The sequence below is a fragment of the Lissotriton vulgaris genome, chromosome 7 (assembly GCF_964263255.1).
Source record: "Lissotriton vulgaris chromosome 7, aLisVul1.2, whole genome shotgun sequence".
Lineage (NCBI taxonomy): Eukaryota > Metazoa > Chordata > Amphibia > Caudata > Salamandridae > Lissotriton > Lissotriton vulgaris.
This window is the reverse complement of record NC_141695.1, coordinates 442,757,474-442,775,262: the sequence shown is the minus strand read 5'-3', so window position 1 is coordinate 442,775,262 and position 17,789 is coordinate 442,757,474.

The following is a 17,789-nucleotide window of genomic DNA, read 5'->3' as shown; positions in this document are numbered from 1 at the left end:
CTCAAAGATAACCAAACCTCTTTAACTGTAACCCTCTCTGTAGCCCTAAAATTAATTATAATCCCCATGCTAACCTATAACACAACCGTTTGACGGGGTAGGAGTGTTTCCCTGTGACTCAACCACATTTCTAAGATTCTTCTGGGTGATTTCTTTCCTGCTGCTTCCTTGGGCTGCCAAACTCTTTTCTGCCGATTTGATAATTTTTCCGCATAACGGATACATTAAATTTGACTTTACTGGGGTTTTGATACCCAGACCAGCACCTCATTGATTTGGATGCTTATCTGAACGCTACACTCCACAATTCTATGTAGACTACTGTAGTGTTTTGCTCTTTAATTACAAGTCTGGCGCGAGGCTCATCGCGCGAGTTTGTAAATGTTCCGAATTAGAATGGCTATGTTTTGCCATTCTCTTTGTGTCAGTTTACTTTGGTCTTCGGTGCTCGCCAGTTGCTGCGTGGCACTTATCCACAATAAAACATCATCATACCTTTAACCTTCTTTGTTGGTGATCAACTTACTACAGAATTTGTGGCGACGATCGTACCTTTGCAGGTGGACAAGTGGCAGAAAGAATTTTGGAAATCGGGATCCTCGTCAAAGACGTTGGAGTGAGGCTGTTTATTCTTTGTTTAACATTCATGGTAGACAATCTATTAAGGTACTGTTTAAGAAGCAAATTTAAAGGTGATAACCTTTAGCAGCACGAGTGGCGAAGTTTCTTTACTTAATTGGATTGACTGTGGCAGTTAATACGTGTTTGGAGCGCAGGTGAAACGCAAGCCAGTGTCACTGTCATTGTAGATGAAATAGAATTTGAAATGCCACTGAAACGCAGTGGAGTGCAGCGTAGCGTGACGCCATTTTGAATTATAGTAGGAACCTATTAGGTGTCACTGGAACGCAGCTCAATGTGACACCATTTTGGAAGTTGCCTGACGTGATTTTATCTTCAGAAATGTATCGTTAAAATAACATCGGAGTTGCTTGTCTGTATAAAAACAAAAAGTATGCATTTAAGGCAGCATTTACATTGATACGCAGCGTTACATGAAGTTATTTAAAGCTCATTCTGCACACGTTACTACTGGTACTAAGAGCATTTATTAACATTACGTGAAATAATTAAAGGCGTGCACAGTGACACGCACACTAAAAAAATATTTCATAATTTACATTGAAGAAGTAAAGGCGTGCACAGTGACACGCACACTTTACGTTGGGAATAACATTGAAGAAGTTAAAGCGTGCCCAGTGACACTCACACTGTTTGTTAGGAATAACACTTACGAAGAAGAATATTCACATAGTGATGCGCACAATAAATTAAATTATCTTTACATCAAACGTGTACAGTGGTACGCACACGTTTTTTTTTAGGGAAACAATATTTGCGCAAAGAAGATTCTCACAGTGATGCGCACACTATATTGGAATAAAATTAGTTCTATATGTTTGTATCACATTATAACAATTGTAGAGAGTGACTTCATGCAGTAATATGTACACTTTTTCAAATTTCTAGAATGTTTAAAAACAATAGTCATGCGCAAGTACATTGTGATTTAAAGTACTTATCTTTTTGGTGAAATTGTTAAAAAAAAAAGTGTACACAATACTTTAGAGACCAACTGTATGTAATTTTCTTTATTTTCTTTTTTCATATATTTTTTTTTCTGGTTTGGTTCATGAACATGCAGTCTGTGTCACCTCCTCCACCTTTTCTTGAAACTCCGGGTACTCCAACAATTCAATTGAGGAACTGGTATGATGCCTTTATTACTTATATTGGTGCTATTGGAGCATCAAGGTTCAGGGCAGAGAGAAGAAAATATTTATCACTGAATTTGTTGGGTTTTGAAGGGAGGTCAATATTTAAGCACTTACCTGATCTAATTAGAAATGCAAATGAGGAAGAGCTTGATGAATATGCTGAAGCTGTAAAAAAACTTGAGATTCGTTTTGATATTCAACCTAGCATTGTTGTAATAAGACTCACATTTTTCAAAAGAGAACAAAAAGCTGGTGAAGATGTTGAAACTTACATCTCCATTTTACGTAAATTGAGTGATGACTGTCAATTTGAAGCGTTCACTGAACAATTAATTAGAGATCAATACATTTGCAAATATTCAGATAAAAATATTCAACGAAAGTTGTTGTCAATGAGTAATCCTACTCTAGAAGAAACTATACGTACAGCAAAAAGTATTGAAATATCTAAAATTGCAGTAAAAGAATTAGATGAGAAGGTTGTTTTAAATGAGAATGCTGCTGTTGTTCGTGCAAAAGATAGCAAGAACAGTTTCACAAATCGTTCTGATAACAAGAGTTTTGGAGATAATAGAGGTTTCACAAATCGCTTGGATTAAAAGAGTTTTGGAGCTAACAGAGGTTTTAAACAAAATAATATATGTTATCGATGTGATAATTTACCACATTTCAAGTCTGGTCGTCCTTGTCCTGCCAGAAATGTTGTTTGTAGAGTGTGTGGGAGTTTAGGACATTTTGCGAAAATCTGTCAGTCTGGGAAACGTTTTTCATCTGATGAGAAACAATCTTCCTCTTCCATATCAAGAGTGTCTGTTGTGGAGAACAGCGAGTGTGATCTCAATAAAATTCAGGATGATCTGAAAGACATGGTTGTAAGTGTTGGAGATTTGGTTAACAGTACAGAGGAGGAGTGTGTTGATCCTTACATTGATATCAATATTGGTGGTAATACAGTTAACTTATTGGTTGATTCAGGTGCACAAATCTGTTATATCCTGTGTTTCCTGTGTTTCCTTATCCTATGTTTACTTAGTTATTCTATGTGTTCTTCATTAGACTGCTTTGTCCTAATGTCTAGGTTGCTAGGTTATTATAGAATGTTAAGCTTGTAATCTTCAGTTGAAGACTGAAACTTGATGGAGGAACACTCTGACAGATCTGGTGCTGTACTTGTATTACAAGATTAAACTTATTTATAAGTTTACTCCTCTCTACTGTGTTTCTTGGATGCAACATAATTTGGCGACTAGATGGTCAAGTCAGCACTTCTCTGAACCCACGCTGAAATTACTTCAAGAAGATCTGGTCAGACTTCAGTGTTCATGATCCTGAATGGTCTTTCTTTGAATACTATTGTTAGACCTTGAACTCTACAATTTACCTCTACTGAACTACTTTGAACTTTGAATATCAACTACTACATCTACTTTCAAGATAAGTCTCATTTATTTATTTCTTTAAGACTTACTAATTCTATTGGGAGTTTCGCTGCATGTACCTTTGTTGTGCTGGTATATCTCGATGCAGGCTCATAGACTTTCCTTCTACTTTTCAAACAATTGACGTTTGAACCATTTTTAAAGGAAAAATGTAACGGTCACAATTGTATGCATATTTCTTCGTTTATTTTACTCCTTGCCGATATTTTGACTATGTCTATTTTGATTGAACTGTGTTTCACTCTTCTTTACTCAAATTCTTCGATTTTACTTCAAATATTTTTTTATTATTATCGAAGTTTTAAAATCCCGATTGACTGCGCTATTCAAATTCAACAAGTGACAGTTACCTCCTTCTTTCGAATCTAAGCCTCGAGAATCCTTCTGTGCGCTTCAGTGACGCTCCTTGGAATCTCCTGCCATCTTCACTCTGATCTCCAAGCGCCAGAAATCATCGCTACGTCACACGCCGACGTGCAAGTCATCACGCGATGTTATTGTTCTTGGTTTCTTAGCAACACAGGCAGCGCGTCTTGACGATCTCCACTTTTGACTACGCACTTGGATATCTATCAACAGAGAGTGTGTATGAACATCGCGTCTTATTCTTTTCATGAAGACACAATTAGCGCTCACTCACACCTATGGATTTCGCTGCTTTAAGGGAGGTATTTATTTTTAAACTTTTGAACTAAGTGTTTTCTTTGCTAATCTACACGCCTTTGCTAATCTATACGTGTATCATTCACGCTGATACACACAGCTTTCTACAGAGTTTCAGAGTTTTGTGCATCATTCAAGCTGATACACACAGCCTTTGACAGAATTTCAGAGTTTTGTGCATCATTCACGCTGATACACACAGCTTTCTACAAAATTTCAGACTTTTGTGTATCATTCACGCTGATATACATAGCTTTATAGTGTTTTGGTATTATATTTATTGGTCTGTCGCCTACGCTGATACACACAGCTTTTCACAGTCTGAATAATTTTCTGTTTCATCTACGCTGATTCACACAGCTCGTCTTCGTCCTCAAATTACATTTTTTTGTTTGATTTTAAAAAAAAAGGAAAAGCCCTGTTATTTTCCATATTGTAGTATCTTCTAGAATTTATTATGGCTCAGCAAACTGCAGTTCTTCCATCTCCATTTCTTCCTGAACCAGGCACTCCAAAAATTAAGTGGACTCAGTGGTTTAAACTGTTTAATAGTTACATTATTGCCATTGATGCTGTAAAATGTTCTCCTGTTAGGAAAAATGCAATGTTATATAGTGCTTTGGGTGCTGAAGGTCAGAGAATTTTTGATCATCAACCTCCTGTAGTTAGACCACCTTCAGATGATTGGAATGAATATACTGAAGCTATTGCACGTTTGGAAAAGTATTTTAAAGATGAACCGAGTATAATTGTCGAGAGACACAATTTTTATACTCGTAAGCAGAGAGAATATGAAAAAATTGATACGTTTTTAGCTGAATTGAGGGTTTTAGCTGCAACTTGTGAATTTGAGGGTCCTATTGACCAGTATCTTAGGGATCAAATTGTGGTAAATTGCTTTAATAACAAAGTTCAAGAGAGAATTCTATGTTGTCTGAATCCCTCTCTTTTAGAAACTTTAGAACTAGCAAGAGGCATTGAAAGGTCGGTTTCTGCTTCTAAAGAATTGAGTAATACTAAACCTACTCATATTGATTTAGTAAATAAAGTTTCCTCTCAAAGTGTAAGCCAACGTGATAAATCTTCTAAAATTGAATGGAAGAAAACTGACAAATCTCCTGCTTGCTTTAGATGTGGTTCAAAGTCACATCTGGCTAATTCCACATCGTGTCCTGCTTTAAAAAACAATGTACTAATTGTAAAAAAAATTGGATACTTTGCTGCTGTGTGCAAATTCAAAATAAAAACAATGTTTTTAGAAGTCACGAATTCTGAGGAGGTGCCTAATGTAAGTGAAGAAAAGATTGTTAGGAATATTCTATTGTCTGTAGATTTGGTAGATGATCAAGAAGATTCTTCTGACCCTGTCTGTGATTTAAAAATTGGTGAGGTTGTTGTGAAAGTTACAGTGGATTCAGGGTCTCCCATCACCATTATTACTGATGTTCTTTTCTTAGAAAAGTGGAAGGGAGTTCATCTTTTACCTCCTGATATACGCACTGTTGCGTTTAATGGGAAGGTTATTGATTTAATAGGTTATTTATTGATAATCTCACTTTTGAAGATCACACTGTGCAGGCTAAAATGTATGTAGTTAAGAATGGCTATAACGTTCTTGGATGGAGAGATCAAGGGAAATCCCCTTTAGTTTTGAGACCAGGTACCAACAATCCTATTTCTTTGGATCGCTCTAGTGCAGTTAGTGCTCTGGTTACTGAAGAATTGTTATTAGAGAAAATTATGGGGAAGTACAAAGCTGTGTTTTCTGACACTCTTGGCTCAGTTAAGGGTTTTGAACACAGAATCATTTTGAAACCTGACGCTGTGCCGGTGATCCACAAGGTCAGGCATGTCCCTCTTAGCATTAGGGAGAAGCTCAAAATTCATCTGCATCAGCTGTGTAAGGATGGTGTTATTGAGCACATTAATTCTTCATTATGGGTTTCGCCAATTGTGGTCGCATTCAAAAAGAACTGTGATGAGCTTAGGCTATGTGTAGACCTTGGAGCTTTGAATAAGAATATACAAGTGGATTGTTTTCCCCTGCCACGTATCCAAGACATGTTAGCTCAATTAAGAGGTACTAAAGTTTTTTCTACCATAGATTTGACGGCAGCATATCATCAGATCGAGTTATGTGAAGAATCTAGGGACCTAACAGTCTTCAACACTCTTTTGGTCCTTACCGATACTTGAGGTTACCTTTTGGCCTAGCCTCGGTGGCCTCTGTCTTTCAGAAACTGATGTTTCAACTGTTTGGAGAGGTTCGTGATGTTTTAGCATATCAAGATGATATCTTGATATCTACTAACACTGTTGAGGAACATCTTATCAAGTTGGATCAGGTGCTAGGTATCTTGAATGATCATGGGATGACTGTTAAAAAAACAAAAATGTAAGTTTCTGCTAGATGAGGTTGAGTATCTTGGTCATACTATTTCTCATAAGGGCATTACTCCCAAACGTGACCTGTTGCAAGGAATTCGAGATTGTGCTCAACCCAGTAATAAGGACCAGTTAAGGTCATTTTTAGGGTTAAGCGAGTTTTACTCAAGATTTGTCCAGAATTTTGCACATTTAAGTGAGCCGTTAAGGAGGCTCACCAGGAACAACGTCAAATTTCTGTGGGGTGAGGAACACAAATTGGCATTTCAATCTTTAAAAGATTTGATAATAGGAGCTCCTGCTCTTAAAACTTTTGATGAGAATTCTGTGTCATATATTACTGTGGATGCCAGTAATGCTGGGTTAGGAGCTGTTCTGAGCCAAGTTAATGCCGGTGATGAAAATATAATAAGCTTTGCTTCCCGTCAACTTACGGTTTCTCAAAGAAACTATAGTACAATTCAAAAGGAAGCTCTAGCTTGTGTGTGGGGAGTTAAGCATTTTTCTACTTATGTTTGGGGTCGTGAATTTGTCTTGGTTTCAGACCATAAACCAGGGGTCTCCAAACCGGTCCTGGAGGGCCAGATCCATGCCAGATTTTTAAAATAACTACATGTATCTCAATGAGGATATCCAAAAAATCTGGCATGGATCCGGCCCTCCAGGACCGGTTTGGAGACCCCTGCCATAAACCGTTGATTTATATTTGGAATGACAAGGGTTTGATGAATGCTAGTCCAAGATTGGTTCGACTTTTCTCGAAACTTTATGATTTTAATTTTGTGATGAGACATATTCCAGGAGGAAAAAACTTCACGGCTGATTTTTTGTCTAGATGCCCTTCAAGCTGTTCAGACTTCGTACCTATTCTTGATGACAAGGAGGTGGTAGTTAATTTGTTGGATGGTCTGGAGTTAGCTAGGGATGCTGTGTCTGAATCTGATTGGATTAAGGCTTCTTTACAGGACAATACTCTGTGCATTTTAAAAAGATATATTGCTGAAGGTTGGCCAAGAGAAAATCAAGTTGACAAGGATCTTCTTCCGTTTTCCAGAGTTAGAGAGGAATCGAGCATGGAGGGTGATTTTCTTTTGAGAGGTTATTCTCTTATTCCTCCTGTGTCCATCAGAAGCAAGATTGTTAATATTGCTCACAAAGGTCACGGTGGGATTACTAGTACCAAGAAGAGATTGAGACTTCATTATTGGTGGCCAGGGATGGATCTTTGTGTGGATTCCTTTTTGAATGATTGTGTTGAATGTTCACATGCTGAGAAATCTTTGCGCACTGTGAATAAACCTTTGTGTCCTGTTGTTTTTCCTGACAGTCCATGGGAGTATTTAGGCATGGATTTTTTAGGACCGATTAGAGGCTTAAATCTAGGTTTTAGATTTATTCTCACTATTGTTGATTATCATTCTAAATGGGTTTTCTTCAAGTTTTTAAAGTAACCTAACACAGTGAATGTAATTAAATGTCTGAAACAACTTTTTCAATCTGAGGGAATACCTACTTATCTGGTGTCAGATAATGGTGTACAATTCGTGTCGCATGACATGAAGAATTTTTTGAAGAATTTAGCTGTTAAGCACCTTACCACTGCTTTGTATAGCCCTCAAGGTAATGATTTAGTAGAACGTGTGAACCGTGTCTTGAAGGATACTGTTCAGTTAGCTATTTCTTCTGGGCTTAATGTTCAAGAAGTGGTGAGTGACAGAATTTGGTCTTACAACAACACCCCGCATTCGACCACTGGTGTTACTCCGTTCTATTTGTTAAGAGGGAGACAATCTTTTAATGAGTTATCTCCTGGTTGGGTGGTCAGTAAAACTTACCATGAAGGAGGTGCATCTGGTTTAGATCAAATTTAAAAAAATGTTGAATCTGCTCAAATGAAGTCTAAAATCAGATATGATCAAGAGAAACATGAAAAAGAAATCTGTTTGAATATTGGTGACAAGGTTAAAATTAGAAGACCATGTAAAGCGAAGGGGTCAAAGTTTTATCGTGAAACAACTGTTGTTCAATTCAGCAAACATGCTGTTAAGGTACTTGGAGGAAAGTGGTGGAGCAAAAGAAGGGTTGCTAAGGTTAAAAATTCTAGTTCAGATCTTGTTGAGGTGGAAGCGGAATTGGATGTTTTGTCTCCATACATGTCTGATTTCCAGAGTTCGCAAGAAGATGGTTGTTGTGGGAGTTCTGTTGAGTCTCCTGAGGAGAGCATGGGGTTTGACAAGAATGCCTTCTCATCTTCTGATGCGTCTGTTTCTTGTTCTAGATCCAGTTGTAGAGTTAAGTCTAAACCTAAATATTTAGAAGATTATGCCACTTGACTTTTCTCTACTTTTCTCTACATTTCAAAGTATGCTTTCCTTATTGTTTAAAATGTTCTTGTTCTTTAGAAAGTTTTTATTTTTTATTTTCTTTTCTTTTCTTTTCTTTTGTGGGAAGGGAGGTTTGTTATATCCTGTGTTTCCTTTGTTTCCTTATCCTATGTTTTCTTAGTTATTCTATGTGTTCTTCATTAGACTGCTTTGTCCTAGTGTCTAGGTTGCTAGGTTATTATAGAATGTTAAGCTTGTAATCTTCAGTTGAAGACTGAAACTTGATGGAGAACACTCTGACAGATCTGGTGCTGTACTTGTTTTACAAGATTAAACTTATTTATAAGTTTACTCCTCTCTACTGTGTTTCTTGGATGCAACAGAATCACTATGATCACACAAGAGTTATTCACTGAAATTTGGGGTTCTCGTTCATTATTTCCTCCAGACAGGTCTCCTGTTTCCTACGAAGGGAGGAAAATTGATTTGGTTGGGTTTTTTTGTTGACACTTTGGAATTTAGAGGAAGGAATATACAGGGCAAAATATACATTGCAATTAAGGGATTGCTAATTTTGGGATGGTATCACCAAGGCTTATTTAAGATGGTGTTACGACCTGGTACCAAGGATCAAGTTTCTGTTGTCAGTTCAGTTGATGAGTTTATAGTCAATTTGTATGAACATTATCCATTAGTATTCAGTAATGGTTTAGGTAAAATCAAAGGGTTCACTCATGTCATCAAAGTGAAAGAAGGTGCCATACCTTAAACACCGGTTAAAAAATGTACCATTTAGTGTGAGGGACCAGTTAGAGAAAGAGCTAATTGGTTTGTGTGAGAAAGGAATATTCGAACCAATAGAATCTTCATTATGGTTGTCTCCATTGGTGGTCGCAAAGAAAAAAAATGGTGATCTTCGCATGTGTGTTGATTTGTGCAGCCTGAATAAGAATATTTGGGTGGATTCTCATCCACTTCCAAAGATTGTTGACATGTTGAGTTTAATTCGGCGTTCGAAAACTTTTTCAAAATTGGATTTAGCGTCAGCATACCACCAGGTGGTTCTTGATCCTTCTTCGAGACATCTAACTGCATTTGTTTCACCTTTCGGTTCTTATCAGTATTGCTGTATGCCTTTCTAAGCTCTTACAATATGATTTTGATATCACATGCATTCCAGGAAATAAAAACGTGAGAGCTGATTATTTTTCAAGGTTTCCCGTTGAGGAATTTGATGTTGAACTGGAAGATGAGGATGAATGTTTTATTGCCAGTTTGGTTTTGGATGATATGTATGCCATTAGTGAAAAAGAATGGAGGATTGAATTGGAAAAAGATAATCTACTTTCATGCGTAATCAAACACGTCAAGAATGGTTGGCCTAGAGAGAAGAATGTTTCTCTTGCACTTCAAACGTACGTGAAGGTATCGTTGGAAATCTCTCTTGAAGATGGGTTTTTAGTGCGTAACGACAGGGTAATTCCCCCTGACACATTGAGATTACGTTTGATTAAAGGGGCACATGAAGGACATTTGGGAAGGACTTTGACCAAGAGAAGATTGCGTGAATACTTTTGGTGGCCACAGATGGACAAGGATGTAGATACATTTGTGGGTGATTGTGTGGTTTGTTCTGGAGCAGAGAAAAGTTTTGTTGTAAGGACACCACCTTTGCAACCTATAGAGATGGCAATTGCCCCTTGGATGAAAATTGGCATTGATTTAGTTGGTCCATTCAATGTACTTCCATCTTCATCAAGATTTGCAATAGTTGTCATAGATTATTTTTCGAAATGGCCTGAGGTGCGTTTTATTGGAGAACCAGATTCTACAAATGTGATTGATTTTCTAAAAGACATTGTTTTAGGTGAGGAATTTCCATCTACTATTGTAAGCGACAGTGGTGTACAGTTCGTTAGTCATGAGTTTCAGGAATTCTTGAAAGAGGGTGGTATTAGTCATCTAAAGAGTTCCCTCTATCATCCACAAACAAATGGTTTGGTAGAGAGGATGAATAGAGTTCTTAATAATTGTGTTCAGTGGGCTTTGGCGGAGAGATGTAATGTACAGAATGCTGTTAGATCCATGTTATGGTTCTACCGTATTACTCCGCATTCCTCCACAAAGTTTTCTCCATACAAACTTTTACGTGGCAGGAAGCCTTGTTCAAAAGTTGGCCCTGGATGGATGTCTAAATGGGTAAAAATGAATTCTATTTCTGATATTGACAAAGTTGCTAGAAGTAATGTTTTATCAGCACAATCCAAAGAGAAGAAATATTTTGATTTCAGGAAACGAGTTATTAGCAACTCATTTTCTATTGGTGATGTTGTACGTGTTAAGTTTCCCATGCATAAGAAGAAAGGAAGTTAAACATTTTCTGAACCTATGGTTATTGAGAAGGTTCAAGGAAATGCAGTAATAATGACTAACAAACAGTGGTGGAATGTTTCTAGAATTGTAAAAAATTGATTGAGATCATGTGAGACATCTGTTTTTAATAATGATGTTTCAACTGATTCTGGACCTGATGTTTCAACTGATTCCGGACATTTTGACAGTTCTGGTTTTGCTTTACGCTGAAGCATTAGACAAAGATTTATTCCTGCAAAATATCGTTGAGTTGTTTCATTTTGTTTAACGCTGAAGCAATGTATGTAATATGATTTGTTTCTGTGAAATATTGTTGAATTGTTTCACTTTGTTTCACACAGAAGCAATGCATGATTATTGTTCTTATGAAATATTGTTAAAAATGTTTTTACTTATGTTCATTCTGCAGAAGCTATAGACTAAGTATTACCTTTATGTGACTTTGTTTAACTTGTTTTTTAATTTTTTTATTTTGTTTATAAGAAGGAGGATAATGTAGTGTTTTGCTCTTTAATTACAAGTCTGGCGCGAGGCTCATCGCGCGAGTTTGTAAATGTTCCGAATTAGAATGGCTATGTTTTGCCATTCTCTTTGTGTCAGTTTACTTTGGTCTTCGGTGCTCGCCAGTTGCTGCGTGGCACTTGTCCACAATAAAACATCATCATACCTTTACCTTCTGTGTTGATGATCAACTTACTACAACTACCCAGCGTTGGCAGCTGTGACCGGGTGTTGCAACTACCCCTTGTCCTGAAGAAGACGTGCAAATGGAGGTTTTAAGTTACCCTCTATGCAATAAGTCGGGTCGAAAAGTCAATACGTACCCCTTCTGGGCCTGTACTACATTAGATTATACCGTCCAAAAACCTGAGGATGCATTTATGTACTTGCTGTTAAAATGGATATGAATAAATGATTACCAAAAATTGCTTTGTAGACAGGCCGAACCGCACTGATATATGTTTAATTTACAGCCGGTGTTGATTCTGAATTGTTGAAACCACTGTCTTTAAAATTGTATTTATTTGATGTCTTTCTCTCTCATTTACTCCATACACAAGCACTTTTTCTTTGCACCCTTTTCCTCAAGCAACCTCCTACTTTGATTTAATGTCATATATGATAATGTGTTTACTGTTTTTGCAATACGATAATATATATATAAAAAACAAAGTTCTTCACTAGAAATATAGTGGTTGTTTCTTCTTTCTCTTCGATGCGTACTCAAGAATATTAATTTTTCTCATGTATTAATTACTGTGTGCTGAATATTCAAGTGACTTAGTATATTTAATTAGAGAAGATTTTTCCCTGGCTTGTCTGGAAAAATGTTCGGAAGCATTTTTTTTTTCTTCTTAATCTGTAATATAGCAATTAACTATTGCCCTAATACAGACACAAATTGTACCTTTACTAGGAAGAATATAACCCATTTACGACAATGATAACCAAATAATGTGTGCTAATGGCTTTCCTAAATCCTGCTTCATGATGACTTTTTCACTGTGGGACATTCTTCACAATGGTCTTGGATTTGTTTCATAATGCAAGTCTGCTTCATGGCCCTACATAAAGCCTTTACAATCGGCTGTGATGTGCGAGTCACTCGCTATGAGTTAATAAAGAAATCTAAAGGGTTTTGACAATTTAATGTGTTTTTTATTAAAGCTTGGTTACCCCATTCTCCACTACTCCAGCTGAGGCTAGAGACAATGACTGCTGAAAAAGGCTTCTGTCTTCATGCCTTTAATATTTGTCATGAATAAATGAAAATTAATTGATGAAAATAATTTATTAGGTGCAAACTCATGCCCAAAGGCGTCTTGACGGTGCAAGACACAGGAAGATGAGAGTTCTGGTCTCCTCCCACTGAACAACGAGCCTCCTTTCACTCTTTTGTCATAGGTGTGACATAGCCACTAACATGTCTCCAACGTTCTCAAACTGAAAATAAACAATTTCGAGAGAGAACCTGCATTTACGGTATTCAGTAATTTGTTAGTTTAATCTCTTACTCGTGTGTGTGTGTGTGTGTGTGTGTGTAAATAAAACAGTACATTTTTCATCTGTGATCGGCATATGGTTTCCTCAGTTTTCTGTGACAACCACGCTATTCTTTCCCCTTAATGAAATCGCACTGAAGCTTGTAAAGTATTTTGATGTGGATACGCACCTGCCTCGGATTTCCAGAAAATGACAGTAAGGATACCAAACACTTAACCCCTTCAATGCTAACTCTGCATTGGGCACCCACACAAATTAGGTATTATTTTATTCGGGAGACCGAGGGGAATGCTTGGTGGTAGGACATTTGTGCTGGTATGGTTATCCCACACAGAAATGTGGGAAAATGTGAGTTTTTAACCTAAATTTGAGGTTTGTAGGGGATTCTGGGTAAGAAAACGTTGCGGGATCCACTCAAGTCATACCCCCCTGGAATCCCCTGTCTAGGTTGCAGAAATGTCTGGGTTAGGTAGGTTTTCCTACATGGCCGCCGATCCCGGGACCAAAAACGCAGGTGACCCCCTTGCAAAACCAGGTTGTTTTGTGATAGGTAATTTTGATGTCTCCATAATACATTTTGGGCCCTTTCCTGCCGCGAGTACTTGGCCCACCCACACAAGTAAGGTACAATTTTTATCGTGAGACATGGGGAACACTGGGTGGTAGGAAATTTGTGTCAGCCCTGTGATCCCATAACTTTTCCACACAGAAATGTGTGAAAAATTTGATTTTTTTCAGCTACATTTGAGGTTGGCAGGGGAATTGGAGTAGGAAAATGTTAGGGGAACCACACAAGTCATACCTCCCTGGACTCCTCCGGCTGTCTAGTTTTCAGAATTGTCTGAGTTAGGCAGGTTTCCCTAGATGGTCCCTGAGCCCGGGACCAAAAACGCAAGTGACCCCCCTTGCAAAACCTGGATGGTTTGTGATAGATAATTTTGGTGTCTCCACAATATTCTTTGGGCCCTTCCCTGCCGCGGGTACTTGGCCCACCCACACAAGTGAGGTACCATTTTTATATGTAGACCTGAAGGAATGTTAGGGGGTAGGACATTTGTGGCAGCCTGGTGATCCTACAGCTTTTCCACACAAAAATGAGTGAAAATAGAGATTTCTACAGTTACAATTGAGATTTTCAGGGGATTCTGGGTAGAAAAATGTTGGGGGATCCACACAAGCCATACCTCTCTGGACTCCCTGGCTAGTTTTTAGAAATGTCTGGGCTAGGTAGGTTTCCCTAGATGGCCGCCGAGTCCGGAAGCAAATACGCAGGTGACTCCCTTGCAAAACCCAGTTGGTTTGTGATACTTATGGCACAGTAATGAAAGGAAAATGTGACTTAAATCAAATTTTGAAGTTTGCAGGACATTGTGGGTAAGATAACTTGTTGAGATCCACAAGAGAGACATGAACTGTGTACTCCCCTGGGTGTTTAGTTTATGAAAATATCTAGAGTTGGTAGATTTTAAGACAGAAATTATAATTATTACTGCATGTAGGGAATTAGCGGAATAAAGAAGAGCGCAGGATGTTGTTTTTGTCTTATCACTATTTTATTTCATAGTGAATCCAAAAGGTACAAGTTAGTCTTTTGTTGTCATTCACTGCTTGACCAGCGTGGGGACAGTCTCTTCTCTCCACCGGTTCCTCTGCGTGAGTCTCAGACAAAAGAAAGGCCGGAGTAAGTGTTCTACCTGACACTTCGTATGCAGCAGGGTTGGGTAGTGTTGGGGTATGTACACCTTACTAAAAGCCATCACCATTGTTTGAAAGGGAGGAACTATTTATCAGGGATATACAAGTATTCCCTGCCCCTTATTTTCTGGTAGTTGCTTTTATCAGGCGTTAAACCCCACCTCCCTCCAAATGCCCACAGGCGGCTCCCAACCTGTGTGAGCCGGCTGGCTTCTGTGTGGAGTCTCTGTCTCTCCTCTGCGGTCCTCGGGAGTGTTTCGGGCAATTTCCTCCCATCCTCTGAAGCAGGGCCTATTCTCTGGGACTCCGTCTCGTTGGTCCTCAATAACTGGTCCCAGGACGTAACAGCGTGATCAACCTCTCCCTCTCGAACCGTTGGCGTCTCTGTGAAGGCTGGCGTAGTCCCAACAATCGTGCAGCATTCTCTGTCCAGTCCCTGCTTTGAACTCCCTGCCTCTTCCTTCTCGATCATCATTGGAGAAAACCCCGGAATGACGTCCTCTTCATAGGCGGGGAATGTTTCTAGGAAATAGCACAAACTAAAGGGGCCGCTGTCACAGTTCTCCAGTATAGTGGAAGCCGTATAAGGATGAGACGGCTGCAGGAAGAGAGAAGGTTCGACATGTGAGGGGAAGGGATCGTCTTCCAAATCTTTGGAGCTGTCAACCAGGAGGGGGCCCTGTGACACTGCACAACCATCTATTCCTCAAGCACACACACATACTGGTTGGATTTGGCACAGGGGTGAGTGATTGTTCAGTTTATAAAATGTTATTAACAAGAGGTTTCACAAAAAGAAAATGCACTGTTAATAACTGAAAGGACAAAAAACTGAACCAGTGACTCAGAGCTCGTGAGCTGTAAAGCAGCGTCAATGCTCCAACCGCTTTATAGGCCATTCACACACCTTTTGTACATGATCCACACAAGGCCATTCAAACTGCCAGCCCCAGACCCAACACATTACAGCAGTCACAAAAAGTGACAATGTACATCTTCCCAGAGAAAGACAGTAAAGACAAATATTGTTGCACAGCCATCTATTCCTCAAGCACCCTCACATACAGCTTGGATGTGCACTAGGGGGAGTGATGGTTCAATATATAAAATGTTATTAACAAGAGATTTTACAAAAAATAAATGCACTGTTAATAATTGAAAGGACATGAAACTGGACCAGTGACCCACAGATCATGAGCTGTAAAGCACAACAAGGCACCAACCTCTTTACAGACCATTGATACACCTTTCATACATGTGACACACAGAAAACCATTCACACCATCAGTTGCAGACCCAGCCAATAACAACACTCAAACCAACAGACAGCGCCATTCAAGGGCCCATCACTTTCACACGCCCGCATGCCTGACACAGCAACCACACCGGCTGACGCATAGTGTGAACTGGCGTTTGGCTACCAGTGTGTGTAGTGACCAGCAGCAAGTCTCTACTCACACACCGCCAGCCAAGCACCAGTCCACACTCCCCACCAGTAAAGCGCCAGTCCACACTCACTGCCAGCTAAGCGCCAGTCCACGTACGCCGCCAGCCAAGCCCCAGTTCATACACACCACCTGCCAAACACCAGTCCACACTCAACACCAGCTGAGCCCCAGTCCACACACACCGCCGGCCAAATGTCAGTCTACGCACACACCGCCAGCCAAGCGCCAGTCCACACACACCAACAACGAAGCTCAAGTCCACACACACCACCAGCCAAGTGCCAGTCCACTCATACGGCCAATCAAGCGCCAGTCCACACACACCTCCATCACATTTAGGTGTTTTTTATACAAAAAACAAAACATAACCAAGTAGATAAAAACTGCAAACACAAAAGCTGAAACTAATTACATCACACTAATGCCAACCTTGAAACTGAACAAGAAATATAAAACAATACAGAATAGGCAGTTATCTGTACCACTCATGGATGCTCCCAAAAATTATTTTGCATATGGTACATTCTAAAACCAGCAGGAACACAAAGCACATAGTTAGAACAACACTCAGGGCAGTACATACGAATCTCCTTCCGGTTACTTCTTCACCAACAGAATACATCTCCTACTGGGAAAGTCTTTTGTGGACGTGGGAGGAATGTGATCAGGAAAGTGAAGATCTTTCAATCTACCCACATCCTCCACTACTCCAACTCTAGGAACACTTGCCTGCTCCACTACAACAAGGCTGCCGGGAGGATTTTTAATACCTTTGCTCTTTAGAATTTTATTACTTCCCCCTGTGTCCTTTCCCTCCCCCCCTGCACTGAGCTTTAATAGTGCATACATTGAGACCTTAGCACCGATCAAGGCAAAAACAAATCCATTTGCTGGCGAAAATAACCGGGAGACATTACACTTGCCTGCCCTGGGGGTGCGGTCGATCCTATGACCGTCATCACTCGGGACTAAGGTAGAACGAGAGTCAGGCAGCGGCCATCTTACTGAGGGCTCGCGCTGCACGTCGCGCTACTGAGCGCATAAAATCAGGGAAGGCTCGTTAGTACCTGAGACTGCTTACACTCAACTCCTGAGACTTGAGCCGGGAGGATTTTTAATACCTTTGCTCTTTAGAATTGTATTACTTCCCCGTGTGTCCTTTCCCTCCCCCCTGCACTGAGCTTTAATAGTGCATACATTGACACCTTAGCACCGATCAAGGCAAAAACAAATCCATTTGCTGGCGAAAATAACTAGGAGACATTACACTTGCCTGCCCTGGGGGTGCGGTCGATCCTATGACCGTCATCACTCGGAACTAAGGTAGAACGAGAGTCAGGCAGCGGCCATCTTACTGAGGGCTCGCGCTGCACGTCGCGCTGCACGTCGCGCTACCGAGCGCATAAAATCAGGGAAGGCTCGTGAGTACCTGAGACTGCTTACACTCAACTCCTGAGGCTTGAGCGGGAGGATTTTTAATACCTTTGCTCTTTAGAATTTTATTACTTCCCCGTGTGTCCTTTCCCTTCCCCCTGCACTGAGCTTTAATAGTGCATACATTGACACCTTAGCACCGATCAAGGCAAAAACAAATCCATTTGCTGGCGAAAATAACCGGAAGACATTACACTTGCCTGCCCTGGGGGTGCTGTCGATCCTGTGACTGTCATCACTCGGGAC